We start from the raw sequence: 13,899 nt of genomic DNA, 5'->3' as shown, positions 1-13,899 counted from the left end.
CCAAAACTGCACCTGAAAGCCTTGTAAAACTTAATGCTTATTGTTTTCCTACTAATATTCACAGTATAAATAATAAAATAGCGTGACACCAGAGAATACCTGTGCATAATTTCCTACAGTTGAATTCGGTACCAATGATCTCATGCTGAAAACCTCACCAAACGTCTGCCAGCCCTACAACCTTCTGAGACTTCTGTGCACTTCCAATTCTGAAATCTTGTGCAGCCCAATTTCCATTGCTGCACCATTGGCAGCTGCGTAACCCTTAAGCTCTGGAATTCCCTCCTTAAACCTCTCTGCCTCCAACACTCTCTCCTCTTTTAAGTCGCTCCTTAAAACTCGCTTTCCAAAAGTTGTGCAAGGTCACTGTGGGCAGTTGCCAATCGACGCTGACAATCTGGAATCATCATCCATGATTCTTGCAGAACCTCCATCTGCTGTTTAACCATATATTGATCATTCCCTTCAACTTTCATTGTCTCAACTTTTTCTTCCTGTTGTTTGGCATCTTTTTCATACATAGGCTTTAACCAAGCCTTAGATCACCTGTCTTAATGTCTTTTTATGTAGCTTGCTGTTAAATTTTGTCTGATTACACTCCTGTGAAATACCTTGGATGTTTTATTATGTTACTGGTGCTATATAAATGCAAGTTTTATTGTTGTTAAATCACTGTATTAGAGTCTTTATTTGATACGTACACCATTGTAAGAAGTTTGAGGTCTGTATCAATGAAAACAGACTTGGGTACAGCTCCAAACTAGGCTGGGCCAGAATGGACCTTTCCAGTCTACAGGGCTAAGTCAAACCCTCCAAGGGACTCACTTTCTCCGACATAAACATAGTCTTGCACACAGAATCACAGAATTGGTACAGCACAGAATTGTTGATAACATGGAGAATATCCACCATTGGCAATAAACAATCAGCTTAATTTCTATATTGTACAAGAAACAAAATAGTAATTGTTGATTTAAATCTAATCTTGAAGAATCTTTTCTGGAACAACAAAGGAAATGATGAATGCATTAGAATAGCAGAGGATGAAAGAACATATAATTGGTTTTCATTGGATTTAACTAAACATTGATCTTTTCCGATAGATGCTTTATAAGATACCTTCCACTGAGACATAACTCTATAATAGAAATAACTGATCAGGAACAGATTCATTGGATTGATGTTCTTAACTGAGCACTGGAGACTCATTTGGCCAGTCACAAGAAGACATGTCTTCAGCCTGTGTACTGTTGGCACGCAATGTCTAAACACGTGGGCCGTTATTGAGAGACAATAAAAACACTTCTGTCAAAACAAAGTTATCCAACTATTAAGCCATCACCTTCATTGCAAGAATGTCATATCTAGTTCCATTACATACATGATTAAAGTTTCAGTTCTATATATTTAAAAGTACGTGATTTTATTTCGGGCCACACTTTTTGCTCATCAAGGTGCTTTATGTGGATGTTAAGGTGGTGCTTGAAGGGGGATCCGTCAAGAAAAGCTAATGCCTCCTCCATTCCCTCCCACCCCGTCTTATATAACCTTTGACTCCATCCCGTAAGTATACAGTCACACTGACATCACAAGGTCAAGGTGAAATTGATACTGCTTGTCTGAAAAATAAAATGTGGGGACAATTTACGAGGCAGGATTTTCAAAAATATTTGTCCAGATTTAAAATTCCTCTCATTAACATATATGCAGGAGCAATTTTTAAATTCCATTGTCCCTTTCTTTCAGTATTGTAGAGATGGCGCTCAGATTCCTCTGATCGCCAGTCCCCCACCTCCCAGTGATTTTATTTCAAAGGTAACACTTTCACACGCCCCATCACCCTGTCCTCAAGTTAGATTATGGCTATATTTAGCTTGACATGATTTTGGATGAGATTTCATTTCATTGAAGGGGGAGAGTTTATTTTGCAGCGGTTGGGGAAGATGATGTATGAGAATGAGCTCTCTGGGGGAAAGGTTAGATATATTTTCTGACTTGGGGGTGTGGGGAGTAGTGTTTAGCAGCATCAGTGCTAGGAACTCCTGGGCTGGGTACAGCAGCAGTATCACAGATGGGATAGGGTGTAGAGGAAGAGTGGCAGTCACAATTCCAATGATGGTGGTAGCAGTGGCAGAAACATGTCTGATGGGCAAGGAACATGGACTATAGACACACTGATATAGTGGTTATGACACCCAGAAGTCATGAGTTCAATTCCTATCATGACAAATTGTGTAATTGAACTTGATAAATTGGGCCATTTGTGGGTTAACACCAGATAAAATGATTTTCAAAGCTGCTGAATTGCCAAAAAATCTCAACTGATTCACTAATGTTCCTCAGGGAAGTGAACCTGTCAACTTTACCTGCATGTGATTCCAGTTGCACAATATGTGCATGACTCTTACTGTTGTCGGAAGTGGCCTAGAAAGCCGTTCAGTTGTATAACAACAGTTTTAGGACACAATCATAAGACCAACTTATTAACATCCCAATCCTCAACCATGCCAGGACCCAGCATGTGACACCAAAAGATCAGGGCATGAAATGGGGCTCTGTAACACTTCTGGTGCTGCCGCTACAGAATCAATGAAGCAAGAAAACAACATCGCCCTAGTTCCAGCCACATCCAGTGCAGCCTGCGTGGTGTTCATGCTGGGAAGGGCAGTAACGCACATGTGCTGTGCGTGCATTGGAAGGGAATGGTGCTGTCAAGATGTCAAACAGCCCTTTCAGCTGATTAGACGTTATTTTCAGGAGCAATTTTTGCGCATGTGCTATGAACGCCTATGTTGATCACTCCCAGCCGAACAGGCATACAGCAGCATGAGGGCACCCCCAACAGCAATATTTAAGGGACCAGAAATCAGGCAAGGTGTTTTTGATTTACCTCTGCTTAGGCTGAGTTTGCAGGTGTACTGTGATGTATTTTTGGGGGTGTTTTGGAGAGTTGGGCTTAAAATTAGGGAGGGTACTGGAATTGGTGACCGAAGTATGGGGACTATGGTTGCTGTGCCTCTTGATCTGTAACGTGACCATGAAATGGAGTGAAAGCTGCAGTGAGGGGAAGCTCTATGAAGAAGGAGGAGGAGGGCTCTCCACAGAAGGCCCTACCCACAAAGGTACCATTTCTCCTACCTCCACCTGACCTGGAAGCAGTGCCGGTTGTTGTGACTCATGTTCAACAGGTGGTGGTCACTGAACTGTGCCACCTTCTACAACATGACCTGGAGCCTCGCATCAGGGCAAGGATGGCCCTGCCAGTAACTGTAAAGGTCACACTGGCAATGAACTTTTGTGCTTTCCAGGTGGGAGTGGATGATATCTTGAACGTTTCCCAGTACACCGTCCATCGAACCATTTGGGAGTTGGTGGAGGCCATCTATTCTCCCTCAGCAGGGGGAAGCAGGATGAGAATGCATGTGGCTTTGCCAGGTTAGTGGAAGTTCCAAAGATGCATGGTGCCAATGACTGCACGCCTGTAGCTCTGTGGGCCCCCCATATCAACAGGGAGCAAGATAGAAACCACAAGGACTATCACTCAATTAACGAATAGTTGGTTTGTGACCATACACAGTGCATCATGTTGGCAAATGCCTCCTATCCGGGCAGCAATCATGATGCATTCATCCAATGCCAAACAACCATACCCTCAGAGGACCAGAGGCTGGCTGCTTGGGGATAAAGGCTACCCCTGTACTCATGGCTGGTGACTCTCCACCCAACCCCCACCCCTAGCACCCTACCATGCAAGGACAGTGAGAATGAGTCACAGAGCCACAAGAAACATCGTGGAGCAGACAAGCGGCACGCTCAAGCAACAATTCTGCTACCTTGACTGCCCAAGGGAAGGACTCCAGAGTGGGTTTCAAAGCTCGTGGTAGTCTGCTGCGTCCTCCACAACATTGTCACCATGAGGGCGCAGCTGTTACCTCCAGGAATCCAGCGTCCACCTCGGCAGGAGAAAGGACCGAGGAGGAGGATGTGGAGGAGGAAGATGTGGTGGAGGAAGAGAAGGAGGCAGGGAGGATATATCCGGGCTGTATAAGAACACCTTCCGAGACTCCATTTTCTGTAAAACTATTTCACTTGACCACCGTGGACCCAGTATTACATCCATCTGAGACACACCGTCATAGCATCCCCTTGGCCACCATTCAAGAATAAAAGCCAACCACAAGAACCTTTTCATTAACATCTTTTCCAACAACATATCCAATTATACAAACAGAAATGAAGCATTCACCCTCAGGCATCCCATAGTGCCTGTCTTATGGGTGCCTTTGCCTGTCCTAATGTTCCTACACAGTGCTATGCCAGTGGCTGCAACATGGCTGGTGGAAGGCTGCTGATCTTCACTGGAGGAGACTGCAGATGGCCTTGTAGGATGTCCTCAAGCAGCTCTGGATCTTGAGAGACTCTTTGGTCTGCACTATCTCGGCATGGGTGACAGCATTCTAGGCTCGCTGACTAACAGGCAACAGCAAGGCCACAGGTGCAGTGACAGTGGTGGGAGCATGAACACTGTCATTCTGAGCAGATTCATGCTCCATGGTGCCACTGCCACTCCCATGGGCAATGTCTCAGCAATCCAATAATTTGTTGGAGCACAGATTGCTGGACTGCTATGAGAGCCTGCATGCCCCTTTGAGCACTGAGATTCACAGCCATGATGGCAACAGTCTGAGACTGCATGGCAGCAAGCATGGATCTCATGACCTCAGTCTGAGCTTCCACTGCTGCACTGAGACATTGGTTGTGCCGCAGTGGGAGCTGAGACTGCAGCCACCAGAAACCCCATCATGATTAGATCTGCTAGTGCGGTTATGGAGTTGGCCACATATTTCACACTGGAAAGGATAGGCTCTAAGCTATACGATGCCCTCTGTCACATTGGGGCCAGGCTCTTCCATGCTGCTTGATAGTGACAGGAGGGTGTCTGGCAGACTTGCCAATGCACCCAGCAATCTTAATGTACATGCCCATCAGCATTCTCCTGTAGGCCATCCCATTGTACTCCTCATCTGAGTCTCCTGCAGTAGAACTCATCTGCGACCTCGCTGTCTGATGCACTAACCTTTCCCCATGGCCTGGCTGCAACTCACTCATGTGTGGTGACTCAGCACATGCAGATCCCAACTCTATGCTATCCTTTAAGGTATGTGCAGTGCCAGTATGTGAGCTGGTGTCTGCAAGCATCAGATCAAGTTACAGTGGTTCTTATCACTGGTGTGCTGTTGCCCTCTCTCTTCCCCCTGGACCTGCTGTGGCTAGACAGGCAGCAGTTCTTGGGTATCTGAAAGCATAAAATCAAAAGGGGAAGTTTGGGGAGAGGGAGGGTGTAAAGCAAGATGTTCATGATCACACCATCTGCAGCATGCACATCATGCCAGATAGCAAGATGAGGGTGAGATGGGAATTATGAAGGGCCACAAGTCAGTAACATACCATCATCCTGAATGCTCTTGGTGACGCTGGATGCTATGGTTTCTGTGGCAGCCAGCCCCATGATGCGGGGAATTACCTGCTCTTGTGGGCTCAGGATGAAGGTATGCCTGTCTCCTGCTGTTTCTTGTTATTCTCTTCTATTGTGTGACACCTTGTCCTGCAAGAGAGAGGGCAGAATGTCAGTGATGGTGTTGCACTGAGTTTGGGTGATGTTCCTGTCATAGCTGATTTGATGGAGGTATGTGGAGGCATTGAGTGATGGGTGTGAGGCTGGTAATAGTGGAAGGAGTATAAGGGTGAAGTGGAGTATCTGAATTTTTGGTGTGAGTCCTGAGTGCCAGCGAGTGCTGCTGGGTGAGTGATGGGGTGTAGTGCCATGAGCAGCCTGAGTGATTGGTGGTGTGGTGGGTATGAAATATCATGTGAAGATGCATTTGTGGGCCTTGATCACCCGTGTGAAGTCATTAAACTGCTTCCAACACTGCTGCCAGGTACTCAGGGCCAGACTCCTTGCATTGACCTCCTTAGCCACCTGCTCCCAATCCCTTTGGAGGGTGTTCCTTGAGGGTCTCCTGGCCCCCCCACAAAAATATAGCTTCCCTCCTCCCGTCCACCTCCATGACAAGAGCCTCCAGTGCCACAGCATTCTCTCTGCCCTGGTTGCAGTTGCATCAGTGGTATTCAAAAGCAGCCTCATGTGATTCAATGCAGCTTCCCTTTAAGAGGGACAGACTGCCTTTAAGAGCTAAAGGCTAACTATAAAATGTGCTAGCCTCGCACGCTATTAGGCTCCCTGTTGTGCATGCAGCCAGCCAGCAGTGGGAGTTGCGCTGGGCTGCCCGCTGAAATGATGGAAATGAGGAGGCAGCACAAAGTTTGCATGCTGCCTTCCTTAATGGGTGTGGGCAGATCACATAGTATGACTCCTACGCCCCGAAAATATGTGCAAACCATTTTCCCCCCAAGATGTTCAATAACCATCTTCAGCCAAGATTGTCAAGTGGACAATTCCACTTGGTCTCCTCCCAAGTTCCCCACCATCATGTACGCCCGTGACGAGCCAATTTGATTCATTCCATTTAATTTTAAGAAGCAATACTGGATACAAAGAAGGCTAGAGGCCCTGAATTTTATTTGCATTGATTTCAATGGAAATGAAAATCAGGCAGTTTCAACAAGGGGAGGCCAATCAGCGCAGGTGCTGGTCCCACTGCTATATTTGTGGGACACATTTTATTGGCCACAGGTGGTCCGTGATTAATTTTTCTCATGGGGCAGCTGTTCACAGAGACACGATGGGTGCTGACAGATCACCCCAAGAATGTAGACGACGCCAGAGGACCAAGATCTGGTGATCTTCAGGACTCTAGGTTTGGGTATACTACACATCACCAAATCTTGGCTTGAAAACAGGTCAGGCAAAAATCTATCCCCGTCACACTCATAATGAATGGTCAGGTTCACTTGTTTTAGCTATCATCCTGTATATGCTATGGGGTATCCTCTATTTAATATTATAAACCCAATAGAACATAAACTGCTATTTTTGTTTGCAAGCAATCTTTGCTATTCATCCTGTCAAATCTAGACTTCTTAAGCTGAGAAAGACAACCTGCCAAATGCCACTCTGCAACCAGTTGCTTAAAGCCTGGCTCGGGTATAAAATTAAAACCCAACCCGGGCCCGACCCGACCCATAGCCAACCCAAACTCAACCCGGGCCCGAGTCCTTTAATTTTTTTCCACGCCCGATCCGACCTGACATGAATATCGTTTATCCGTTCCGGCAGCAGGCTATTACTGCAGATGGAGTTGTGGGGAATCATGGGCAACCCTGATCCCATGACTTCCCAGAAGCAGCACTGTCCAGCCCAACCCAACTCGACCTGAGCCCTAATGCTGGACTTGGAATATAGACCTGAGCCGACCCAAATCTGACACATGAAGTCGGGTCTAGTCAGGTTCAGGTTGGGTAGCCAGGCTTTACAGTTGCTTTGTACAGCGTAAAAGACACCCTCAGTGATTATCCCTGGGATCAGGGTTGTCCAACATATGGCCGCAGGCCAGGATCCAACCTGCCAAAGGTTTCCATCCGGCCCGTGGCCGTTCCTTATCCTTGCCAGGGCTCCATGAGTGGAGATGAGAAATTTCCCTTTGTCTTCCTGCAGAGCAGCCTTTTTAAAAACATTGCGCTGTCAGTTTCACAGTTGACAGCTAATGAAGCAGGAACGCGCTTCCCAACATCGGACAGATCCGGGGTTTTCCGACTTTTATTCAAAGCCTGCCAGAAAACCATGAATCTGTCTGATGTTGGGAAGCACATTCATGCTTCAGCAGCTGTCAGCTGTGAAACTGACAACGCGATGTCGTTAAATAAACTGACCAACTACAAAACTGCTGTGTTGAGCGCTCCCGCTCAGTGCAACTGTCAGAGAGAGAGAGGGAGAAAGAGAGAGAGAAGGGCGGTTTTGGGGGGGGGGGTGGTTGCGGGGGGAGAACACAGAGAGAGTGAGAGAGGTGGGGGAGGGAACAGAGAGAGGGAGAGGCAGCAGGGGGTGGGGGGAGGAACAGAAAGAGAGAGGTGGGGGGGGGAACAAAGAGAGGGGAACAGTGAGAGAGGGGGAAAACAGAGAGGGGAACAGAGAGAGTGAGGGGGTAACAAAGAGAGACGGGGACAGAGTGAGAGGGGGAACAAAGGGAGGGGGGAACAAAGGGAGAGGGGAACAGAGAGAGCGGGAAACAGAGAGAGGGGACAGAGAGAGAGAAGGGGGAAAGAGAGGGGGGACAGATAGTGGGGAACAAAGAGAGAGAGGGGACTGAGAGAGGGGGAACTGAGAGAGTGGGGGGCAGAGAGAGGGTGGAACAGAGAGAGGGGGGTACAAAGAGAGAGAGGGGGAACAGAGAGAGAGGAAACAGAGAGAGAGAAAGGGAAAACAAAGAGAGAGGGAGTCAGAGAAAGAGGGGAACAATGAGAGAAGGGGGACATAGAGACGGGTGGAACAGAGAGAGGGGAACAGAGAGAGATGGGGGAAACAAAGCAAGAGGGGGAAAACAAAGAGAGAGAAGGGGAATAGAGAGAGGGACAGAGAGAGAAAGAGGGAAAACTGAGAGGGGATGAACAACACAGAAAGGGGGGAACACAGGAAGAGAGATAGACAGAGACAGAGAGAGAGATCTCACTCCTGAAAGATGGACATACTCTGCACCGGTACATCAAGTATGAAAGCAGAGATTGATACAGGCAGAAACAATGCCAGTTATGTCACTAAATCAGTTTTCAATATAGTGACGAGAAAGCAACTCAATAAATTAGTCTTCTCATTTAAAGCTTCTTCACAAAAACACAGATTTGTTGTTGTTTGTATTAGTTAAATAAATTTTTAATGCCTTTATCTTTCGAAATTTGCTCACTGGTCCCTGGGCTGAGCAAAAATCGTAATGCGGTCCTCCACCCAAAAAGGTTGGACAACCCTGCCTTAGATGCTCCCCCAGTGCTGTGGAGGGATGTGCCATATACTTGCTCAGTGCCTCACCAGGAAAACATTCAATTACCAACTTAGGGAATTAGGGAAAGATTTTCCATCATGAGGGACACTGACAGAAGCATTGGAAAAGGGTTGCTACAAATAGAGATGGGGAAGACATCCCATCCTGAAGGGGTTGGTGCAAGAATTAATGGGTAGGATATCTCATGTCAGGGAGTTTGGTGGAGGGATTGATGAAAGACATTGCAATATTGAGGAGTTGATGGTATTATTGATGGGAAGAAGGTGGTTTGAAATATTATAGATAGATTTCTTCCTTCTCTCTCTCTCTCTCTCTCTCTCTATTCTGAGAGACAGGATAAACTGTCACATAGAAAGGCACAGGTTAATCAAGGATAGTTAGCATGGATTTGTTAAGGGAAGATCTTGTTTGACCAACTTGATTGATTTTTTTGAATAAGTAACAAGGAAGTTAGATAAGAGTAGTGCAGTTGATGTGGTCTAAATGGATTTTAGCAAGGCTTTTGACAAGGTCCCACATGGCAGACTGGTTAAATAAAAAATCCCATGGGATCCAGGGAAATGCAGCAAGGTGGATACAATTTTGGCTCAGTGGCAGGAAACAAAAGGTAATTGTTGACATGTATTTTAACGACTGGAGGGCTGTTTCCAGTGGTGTTCTGCAGGGCTCAGTATTGGGTCTCCTGCTTTTTGTGGTGTATACTAACGATTTGGACATAAATGTAGGGGGCATGATCAAGAAGTTTGCGAACGACACAGAGATTGGCCGGGTGGTAGATAATGAGGAGGATAGCTGTAGGCTGCAGGAAGCTAATGATGGTCTGGTCAGATGGGCCGAAAAGTGACAAATGGAATTCAACCTGGAGAAGTGTGAGGTGATGCATTTGGGGTGTTCAAACAAGGCAAAGGAATACATGATTAATGGGAAAATACTGAGAAGTATAGAGGAAGTGAGGGACCTTGGACTGAATGTCCACAGATCCCTGAAAGTAGCAGGACAGGTCGATATGGTGGTTAAGAAGGCATATGGAATCCTTTCCTTTATTGGCTGAGGTATAAGGGCAGGGAGGTTATGCTGGAATTGTATAACTCATTGGTTAGGCCACAACTTGAGTGCTGTGTGCAGTTCTGGACACCTGATTACAGAAATGATGTAATTGGACTAGAGAGGGTACAGAGGAGATTTACGAGGATGTTGCCAGGACTGGAAAAATGCAGCTCTGAGGAAAGATTGGATAGGCTGGGGTTGTTCTCCTTGGAACAGAGAAGGCTGAGGGGAGATCTGATTGAAAAGTACAAAATTTTGAGGGGCCTGGATAGAGTGGAGGTGAAGGATCTATTCACCTTAGCAGAGAGGTCAGTGGCCAGGGGGCATAGATTTGAAGTGATTGGTAGAAAAATTAGAGGGGAGATGAGGAAAAACATTTACACCCAGAGGGCGGTGGTTGTCTGGAACTTACTGCCTGAAAGGTTAGTTGAGGCAGAGACCCTTAACTCATTCAAAAGGAGTCTGGATATGCACCTCAAGTGCCGTAATCTGCAGGACTACGGACCAAATGCTGGAAGGTGGGATTAGAATAGGTGGATCATTTTTCGGCTGGCGCAAACACGATGGGCCAAGTGGCCTCTTTCTGTGCCTTAAACTTTCTATGATTCTATGATTCTCATTCATGAAGGTTAGCCCTCCAAATATTTTAAAACATTAAAGGGGTAAATATCATTCCAAACTGCCATATTGCCAGTTTAATTTCTCATACAGCTTCCTGGAAGAGTGAGAAGGGGGAGGGGTGATGACTATCTTTGCTCTTGCTATAAGAATTTATGCTTAGCTGTCACTAATGAACAAATTTTGACCCTGTGGATAATGAAACCTTCAATAAAAAACAAACAAGAAAATAAGCAGAGAGATAAAGATGGCACGAATGAGCCAGAAAAAACAATTTACGATCTATATTGATGACTTGGATGAAGGAACCAAGTGTATTGTAGCCAAATTTTCTGACAATACAAAGATAGGTAGGAAAGCAAGTTGTGAGGAGGACACAGTGTCTGCAACAAGATATAGAAAGGTTAAGTGACAGGGCAAAAATTTGGCAGATGGAGTATAATGTGGGAAAATATAACGTCCACTTTGGCAGGAAGAATAAAAAAGCAGAATATAGAGAGACTGCAGAATGCTGTGGTACAGAGGGATCTGGGAGTCCTTGCACATGAATCACTAAATGTTAGCATGCAGGTACAGCAAGTAATTAGGAAGGCAAATGAAATATTGGCATTTATTGCAGGGGGGGTGGAGTATAAAAGTAAGGAAATCTCACTACAACTGTACAGGGCATTGGTGAGACCACACCTAGAGTACTTCGTACAGTTTTGGTCTCCTTACTTAAGGAGGGATATACTTGCATTGGAAGCAATTCAGAGAAGATTCATGAGGCTGATTTCTGGGATGAAGGGGTTGTCTTATGAGAAAAGGTTGACCCTATACTCATTGGAGTTTAGAAGAATGAGAGGTGATCTAATTGAAACTAAAACGTTTCTGAGGGGGTTTTGCAGGGTAGATGCTAAGAGGATGTTTCTCCTCATGGGGAATGTAGAAATAGGGGAACACAGTTTCAAAATAAGGGGTCTCCCTTTTAAGACGGAGATGAGGAGGAATTTCTTCTTGCAGAGGGTCGTTAATCTTTGGAATTCTTTTCCCCAGAGAACAGTGGAAGCCAGGTCATTGAATATATTCAAAGCTGAGTTAGACAGATTTTGGATCTACATGGGAGTCAAGGTTATGGGGGGTGGGTGGCAGAGAGGAAAGTGGAGTTAAGGCCACAATCAGATCAGCCATGATCTTATTAAATGGCAGAGCTGGCTCGAGGGGCTGAATGGCCTACTCCTACTCTAATTTCTTATGTTTTTAAATAAGGAGAAACTGTTTCCACTAGCAGGAGGGTTGGTAACCAAAGGACATAGATTTGAGATAATTGTCAAAAGAACCAGAGGGGAGATGACACAATGAGTTGTTATGAACTGGATTGCATTGACTGAATGGGTGGTTGAAGCAGATTCAATAATAACTTACAAAAGCAAATTAAATGTATACTCATGAAAAAATCTGAGGAAAGAGCAGATGAATGGAATTCATTGGATAGTTTTTTCAAAGAGCCAGTACAGGTGCAATGGGCCAAATGGCTTTGGTCTGTGCTGTCTGATTCTATGATTTTATGATTCTATGATAACAGCACTCATATCGGAGCCCAGTGCAGCAGAAACCAGATGCAATTCAAAGCTTCCTCATGGTGTGTCAGAGTGAGATTACTGAATTACTGCCAAATTGATGACCAATCTTAACATAGTTTTGTAACTGGATTTATGTTCACCAATAACTGGATTAAACTGCCTAGCCTCATTGCACTAAATAGCTTTAACATGCTTCAGGGAAGAGACCTTAATTCTATCTGTCGAATGCTAAAAGAAAGAACAAATGAACTTGCAGTAAAACAGCAATTTACATGTCCTCAGGATGTCCCAAAGTGCTTCATAACCATGTATTATTTTTGAACAAAAACAAAATACTTCAGATGCTGGGAGTCTGAAATAAAAACAGAAAATGCTAGAAACACTCAGCAGGTCTGGCAGCATCTGTGGAGAGAGAAATAGAGTTCACATTTCAGGTCAGTAACCTTTCATTAAAACAACTTCCATCAGACTTATTTTTGAACTTTAGTTTTGTAAACAAGTGTGCAGCCAATTTGAACACAGCAAAGACTTACAAGTAGCAAATTAATCAATTACCTGATATATAAAAATAGGTATATATAATACATTTTATATGTGTATATAGTTGAGGAATAAACTAGGACACCGGGGGAACTCCCTTGCTCTTCTTCAAATAGTGTTGTTTTATGTCCAGTTGATAGGACAAATGGAGCCTCAGTTTAATGTCTCATCTGAAAGATTTTGCAGCATTCCCTCAGTACTACACTGATTAAAAACTAAGGCACCAATTTTCACTCTTGGCAGGAGTGGAAAGCTGATGGTAGTAGATCAGCTGCTTGTTATGCATCTCACCGTCAAAGGTCAATGGAAAGTAAGATCTGACAGCATGTATAACAGGCAACTGATTCTCTACCACCAATTCCCTGCTCCCACTAAAAGTGAAACGTATTCCCCAAGTTCCAAGGAATAATATTCAACCATTGAGAGACCAGCAACTAATAGTGACATATAAACTGAACTAGCCAAGATTTTAATATATTTATTTTTACAGTAATCTTCAAAGATACCATCAAATACTAGGTATTTGCTTAATATATAGTAAATAAACATTTATCTCTCCCTCACAATACAACTTTCATGACCGAGGTTTACATTAGCTAGCTGTTACCAATTATTTGAGTGTCTAGTATATATTCTTGAAATAAGTGCACAGAATATTTCAATGGTCTCATTGTGCTGTGCAAAATTTCATCCATTCCTTCACTTCAAGGGTTGTGAACCTCTGAAGCTCTTTACCCGAGGGAGCTGTGAATGCTCGGCTGTTGAGTATGTTCAAGACAGAGATCGATAAATGTTTAGATACAAAGAGAATCAAGGGATTTGGGGATAATGCAGAAAGTTGGAACTGCTGTAGAAGATCAGCCATGCTCTTATTGAATGACAGAGCAATCTCAAAGGGCTGAATGGCCTGCATCTGCTCCAATTTCTTATTTTCTTATGTTTATTGCCATTTATGATTATGTGTTATAACATTACATATTGTCTGTGCTGACAAAAGAAACATGTGCAAATGTCTAAAAATAATCTCCAATGCTAATCAGATTATGAGAGTCATCTGAAATCCTGACTTCGAAAAAATAGCAATTGGTTAGAAATTAGACCTTAAACTCAGCAGTCCATTCAGAGCTTTGAGATTTGGTCATATGGGGGGCAGCATAATGTGAAGATGTGGAGCATAT

The 13,899-nt window shown here is 44.5% G+C and overlaps 1 pseudogene; it reads right to left on the bottom strand.

Annotated features, from left to right (window-relative positions):
* Positions 1-332: 332 nt before the first annotated feature.
* On the bottom strand, positions 333-521 carry LOC137376895 (tubulin-specific chaperone A pseudogene; annotated as a pseudogene).
* Between the last annotated feature and the right edge of the window lie 13,378 nt (positions 522-13,899).

Source organism: Heterodontus francisci, chromosome 14 (assembly GCF_036365525.1).
Source record: "Heterodontus francisci isolate sHetFra1 chromosome 14, sHetFra1.hap1, whole genome shotgun sequence".
Classification (NCBI taxonomy): Eukaryota; Metazoa; Chordata; class Chondrichthyes; order Heterodontiformes; family Heterodontidae; genus Heterodontus; species Heterodontus francisci.
The sequence above is the reverse complement of the archived record's forward strand: the minus strand, read 5'-3'. Positions and strand labels throughout refer to the sequence as shown.